Here is a 6,381-nt window from a genome sequence, read left to right on the forward strand (position 1 = left end):
AGCACAAATACATGTTAATTATTGTCACAATACATGACATAGGGCCCTTGCTGTTGCTAACAATTTTCAGCCCATCACTCCGAGTGAGCACCCTTGCGTTCATTTATTCTTGACAGGCAGCCAAGTTGTCTTATGTACTACTTAATTTAATCTGCGCAAGAATCCATTTTATAGATAGATGAAGATTTGAAATCGTGGTCTTTCATCAATTTGTTAATTAAACAAATTTGTACTGAGCAGCTTCTAGGTACCAGACACTTTTCTGGGCACTGGGGATAGATACATTGTAAACCTGAACTCACTGAGGGCCATCCTAGAGGGAGGCAGACAATAATCAAACAAAATGCTGTGTGTGTGTGCAATATGACGTCAAGCAGACACACCTGCTTGGAAGAACAATTGAGAAGGTCAAGGGAGAGCCTGTGAGAGTGGGGGAGGAGTGCCCCTTTTGAACCAGAGGTCCTGAAAGCGTCTTTGAGGAGGGAACACGGGAGCAGAAGGGAGCAGAGAAGCAAGTGGAGAGGCGCCTGGTCCCAGGGAGGAGGAGACCTAGTGGACTCCACCACTAGAGGGAGCTGTACCCACCTCTTCCTCCTCTCTCAGCATCAGTTTTCTCAGACTTTTTCATCTGGTAGTGAAATATGTAGGCTCATACCGTGCTGGCTGGCCTGACACGGCCTGGCCTGCCTGTGCGACCTTGGTCCAGTCTCCTCTCCTCTGGGCCGTCCCATTTCCATTGCGGAGAAAGGTTTTGATGGGCGTGCCTCTCCGCAAGTCCAACTTGGCATCTGTCTTCTCCAAAGCAGAGAGCTAGTCGTCAATGGGTCCAAAGGTCCCTTCATTGGCTCACATACTCCACCCAGTGGACAACACGGTGTATGGCACCTTTCTTTGTTTGATCCTCTCTCCCTCCTTCAGGCCCGACCACTGGCCAGGGAAATAGAGCTTGTTCGCCAGGCAGTGTCTTAGAAACGCTTGTGTTTGCAGTCAGGCTTCCTCTGCTCAGCTCAGAACAGGCCTGTCCGCCATCCCAAGGCCTCTGTTCCTTTTTACTCTGGACATGGGGAGCTTCCCCGCTCCTCTGCTTAAGGAGCTGCCTCCACAGAACCAGGCAGGAAAAAAAAAAAAAAATCAATGCTCAGTTGAAAAAGAGCCCCTCAGCCCTACCAATAAGAATTCCAGATTTTCACAAATGTCACTTCCTCCAGGAGGCCCTGGGTGTGGGCCAGGGGCTGATGTTCACTCCCCTTACACACCACACTTTTCCTTGGAGACACTCTCCCACTGGGGACGGCTTTTCCCCAGGGGACTGAGCCTGATTGGGGTGTAGACAGCATCCACTCACAAGTTCTGCCTATAGTAGTTCTCATTAAATATTTATTGAATAAATTTGAAGCACTTGCTTTGTGCCAGGCCTTCTTTTAAGCATTTTAAAACGTTAACTCATTTATTCTTAGCAATCCTATGAAGCTGCTAATTTTAGCATCCCCACTTAACAGATGGGCAAACTGAGTCACAGAGAGGTTAACTAACCTGCCTAGGGTCACATGTCTAGTAACAGTGGAGCTGGGATTTGAACCCACTTGTGTCTGTTTTCTACCACTGGTAACCACCAACTAGATGCCTCTCACAGGGGGCTGGTAGAGGCACTGGAGCAAGCCAGGAATTGCTTCGGAGCGATGCATGGCATCCACAGTGGGAGACTGCTCCTCCGTGGAAGCGGCCTGGGCTTTGGCTCTGCACACATTCACTGCCTGGCCTTCTGAGTGTGCAGCAGGAGAGGGAAGAAGGGGACTAATGTCTTCAGTGCTCACTACAAGCCAGTTGCTGAGCTCATGGGATTCTATACCTCATCTTGTTTAAATCCTACCCAGCTGGGCCCTGGCTGGGTAGCTCAGTGGGTTAGAGCATTGTTCCCATATGCCAGGGTTGCAGGACGCATCCCCAGTTAGGGCACATATAACAATCAACCAATGGATGCATAAATAATTGGAACAAAAACACTCCTTTTCTCTCTTTTTTAGTATATTTTATTGGTTATGCTATTACACTTGTCCCATTGTTTTCTTCCCTTTATTCCCCTCTGCCCTGTACCCCCCTCCCACTATCATTCCCCCACCTTAGTTCATGTCCATGGGTCATACATATAAGTTCTTTGGCTTCTCCATTTCCCATACTATTCTTAACCTCCCCTGTCTATTTTATACCTACCATTTATGTTACTTATTCCCTGTACCTTTGCCCCCGACTCTTCCCCCTTTCCCTCCCCACTGATAACCCTCCATGTGATCTCCATTTCTGTGATTCTGTTCCTCTTCTAGTTGTTTGCTTAGTTCATTTTTTTTTGTTTGCTTTTTTAGGTTCAGGTGTTGATAGTTGTGAGTTTGTTGTCATTTTACTGTTCATATTTTTTATCTTCTTTTTCTTAGATAAGTCCCTTTAACATTTCATATTAGAAGGGCTTGGTGATGATGAACTCCTTTAACTTGACCTTATCTGAGAGGCACTTTATCTGCCCTTCCATTCAAAATTAAAACTTCGCTGGATACAGTAATCTTGGATGTAGGTCGTTGCCTTTCATGACTTGGAATACTTCTTTCCAGCCCCTTCTTGCCTGTAAGGTCTCTGTTGAGAAATCAGCTGATAGTCTCATGGGAACTCCTTTGTAGGTAACTGTCTCCTTTTCTCTTGCTGCTTTTAAGATTCTCTCCTTATCTTTGATCTTGGCTAATGTAATTATGATGTGCCTTGGTGTGTGCTTCCTTGAGTCCAACTTGTTTGGGACTCTCTGAGATTCCTGGACTTCCTGGAAGTCTATTTCCTTTGCCAGATTAGGGAAGTTCTCCTTCATTATTTTTTCAAATAAGTTTTCAATTTCTTGCTCTTCCTTTTCTCCTTCTGGCACCCCTATGATTCAGGTGTTGGAATGTTTAAAGTTGTCCCAGAGGTTCCTAAGCTTCTACTCATTTTTTTGAATTCTTGTTTCTTCATTCTGTTCTAGTTCAATGTTTATTTCTTCCTTCTGCTCCAAACCATTGATTTGAGCCCCTGTTTCCTTCCTGTCACTGTTGGTTCCCTGTACATTTTCCTTTATTTCACTTTTCATAAAAAAGTGAAATATCTCCTTCACTTTTTCCTCTATTTTGCAACCATACTCAACCATTTCTGTGAGCATCCTGATTACCAGTGTTTTGAACTCTGCATGTAATAGGTTGGCTATCTCTTCATTGCTTAGTTGTATTTTTTCTGGAGCTTTGATCTGTCCTTTCATTTGGGCCATTTTTTTGTCTCAGCACACCTGTTACATAGTAAGGGGAGGAGCCTTGGTATTCACCAGGGCGGGGCAATGCATGTTGCTGCATTGTGGTGCTGTCTGTGGGGGTGGGTCTGAGAGGGAACAGTGCCGCTTGCTCCACTCTCTGCCAGCTTTAAGTCACTTCCCCCAATTCCCACAAGCAAATTGGGCCCTTCTGGTGCTGATTCCCAGGTGGGTAGGTTTGTGTACATTCTAGGACCCTGTGGGTCTCTCCAACGAACTCTCCTGTGAGGCTGAGAGTTTCTCCTCCTGCCTCAACTCCCACAGATTTTTTCAGCCAAAGGTTTTGAGGCTTTATTACCCCTCACTGGAACCCTGGGTTGTGCTGTCTGTCTTGCTCCCCAGTTGTTTCTCCCAGTTTATCTGCACACAAACGTGGGACCGCCTGCTCTGCCACTGGCCACCTTGCCTCGAGTCCTCACCATCTGGCTGCCCATCTCCACCCCTCCTCCCGGTCTGGATGAATGTTTCTTCAACTCCTTAGTTGTCAGACTTCCATAGAGTTTGATTTTCTGGCAGTTTTGGTTATTTTTTGTTTTTAAATTTGTTGTTGTCCTTTCAGTTGTACGAGGAGGCAAAGTGTATCTACCTACGCCTCCATCTTGGCCAGAAGTCCAAAATCAATACTTCTAACAATGCCAAGAGTTAAGTAGAAATACCAATAAATCACTTTCATTAATAACGTTGGGATGGGACACACAGTGCCCACCATGTTACTTAGGAAATTGTTTGGATAACAAAAGCCCTTCTACTTCATGAGTAAACACAGGCAAGGGTATAGGAGTCACAGGGAGGCTAGTTCAGGTAATGGCTGGCATCTGCAATGATAAAAAGAAAAAAATCAATATTTCTCTCTCTCTCTCAAATCAATTTTTTTTAAAAAAAAGATTCTCTCTTTTAAAAAATCCTATTATTCCTTCCAGGTCGCAGATGATGAAACAGATTCAGTGAAGTCAAGTCATCTGCCTGTCACACAGCTGGTAAGTCACACAGACCAGGGTCATTCTGGGTTGTCACGACCCCAGGCTACTCTGTGTAGGGAGGGGTGGCCTTCTCTGTTTCCTTCAGGGAAAAATAAAACAGGGAAAACTTAGATTACCCAGACTTTACAGGTTAAGAAAAAAAAGGGAAACCAGATATTTGGACAGGAAAGAGCAAGAGGAACGGTTGGAAGAAAAAGAAGTGAGGAATTTAGTTCAGAAGAAAATGTGCAGAAGAGCAGATAAGTGGAAAGTTTGGGGTTGATTTGTCCTGGATCTAGAGAAGAAGTGTAGACTTCTTAGGGAAAGCAGTAAACAAACAGAAACACTCGGACCAAGAGGTTATATGGAGGGTCCAAACAGAGAGTGTGGTTGATAGAACGATGCTCTCGCTCCCCGAAGGTGTCCAGGTCCCATCCCCAAACCTGTGAAAGTGTCACCTCACACAGCAAAGGGGGCTTTGCAGATGTGATTGAATGAAGGAGTAAGGACCCTGAGATGGGGAGCCTAGCCTCCTGGTGGGCCCCATGTGATCACAGGGCCCTTGGAGAGAGAGGCAGGATGGTCAAAGAGAGAGAAAGCTTGAATGAGACGGGGCCACCAGCCACCAGCCAGGTGTGTGGGCAGCCTGAAAGGTGGTCCAGGCCAGGAACCAATGTTCCCCTAGGACTTCCAGAAGGGGCTCGGCCTTGCTGAACCATTTGCAACTTTCAGACTCCATAACTGCAAAATAGTAAATGTGTGCTGTTTTATCCACTGAGTCTGCGGTGGTTTGTTACAGCAGCAATACTTAACTGATACTGAGGGACACTGGGGAGCACTGACTCCCATAATGAAGAAAGGCTGGCTCTCCTATGGCCTCGGCTGTTTTCTCTGGATAGGTTACCAGAGCCTTCTCCCAGCCCCATCGCCGGCAATAACCGGATGGCAGAGCAGGTTAGCCCAGCACAGGTGACCAGACTCTGTTACCTCGATGGTTCTCTGAATCCTATCCGGGTAAGGAGCTGGGACAGGCATCTCGGTGGGCCAGTCACTCCACCTGCCTAGACCTCTAAAATAAGAGAAATAGACTGAGCCAGCATTCCTTAATTGTTTTTGACTTACCTTTATATACTCTCTCAATATGTCTTCTTAAGAATTAAAAAAGTTGTTATTCTTGCATAATGTGTTTAAAAAGGAATGATTTTCAAGCATTTCTAGATGGATACGTTATTGCAGACTCTATTCTAAAGTTTGTTTCAGTATCATTCCTAATAATAGTAATGACATATGGAATAAAGTGAGTTGTAATTTGTCAGTTTGTAAACGACTCATTCTGTTTAGTTGAATGAAAATCGTTTTCAAGAGAAAGACTGAGCTGTTGACAAATGTTTCAGTGGCATCTGGTTGGGGAACACATGCAGGGCGGGGCCCGTGTTGGTTTATGGTTGTTCATGTGGAAAAGAATACGAAACTTAATCAATAACAGAACAAGAATAAACTCCGTGTTTTGCATACTCACCACTGTAAACCTACTTTTGCCCCACCCACTATATAAGAAAATAAAAACTGAATTTTTTCTTTTTTGAATTTGTCTTTAAATTGAGGTGTAATCACCACATAATAGATTACACAGATTTAAGGTATAAAGTCTGATAATTTTGACACGTGCATGCACCCAGGAAACCATCAAGGTCGTGACTACTCCACAGCCCACACGGTCTGTGTCCTTTGTAGCCCCCACCCCACCCCAACACTCCCCTCTGACTCACACCAAGTCCCCGCTCTTCTCTGTCCTTCCGCTATAGGCTACTTCTCATTTTCTAGAATTCCGTGTAAGTGGACTCATATACTATCTCCTCTTGGGAGGAGGTCTGGCTTCTTTCACTCACCATAATTATTTCTTGAGATTCAGTCATGTCACTGAGTATATTAGTACTCAGTTCATTTGTTTTGACTGCTGCGTAGAATTACGTTGTATCGATAGACCCAGCGTGTTCACCCACTTTCATTGGTGGACAGGTGGGCTGTTTTTACACATAAAGCTGCCATGAACGTTAAATTTAGGTCTGAGATTCATTCAAGTTAATCTTGTAATATGGGGCG

Source organism: Desmodus rotundus, chromosome 12 (assembly GCF_022682495.2).
Source record: "Desmodus rotundus isolate HL8 chromosome 12, HLdesRot8A.1, whole genome shotgun sequence".
NCBI classification, from domain to species: domain Eukaryota; kingdom Metazoa; phylum Chordata; class Mammalia; order Chiroptera; family Phyllostomidae; genus Desmodus; species Desmodus rotundus.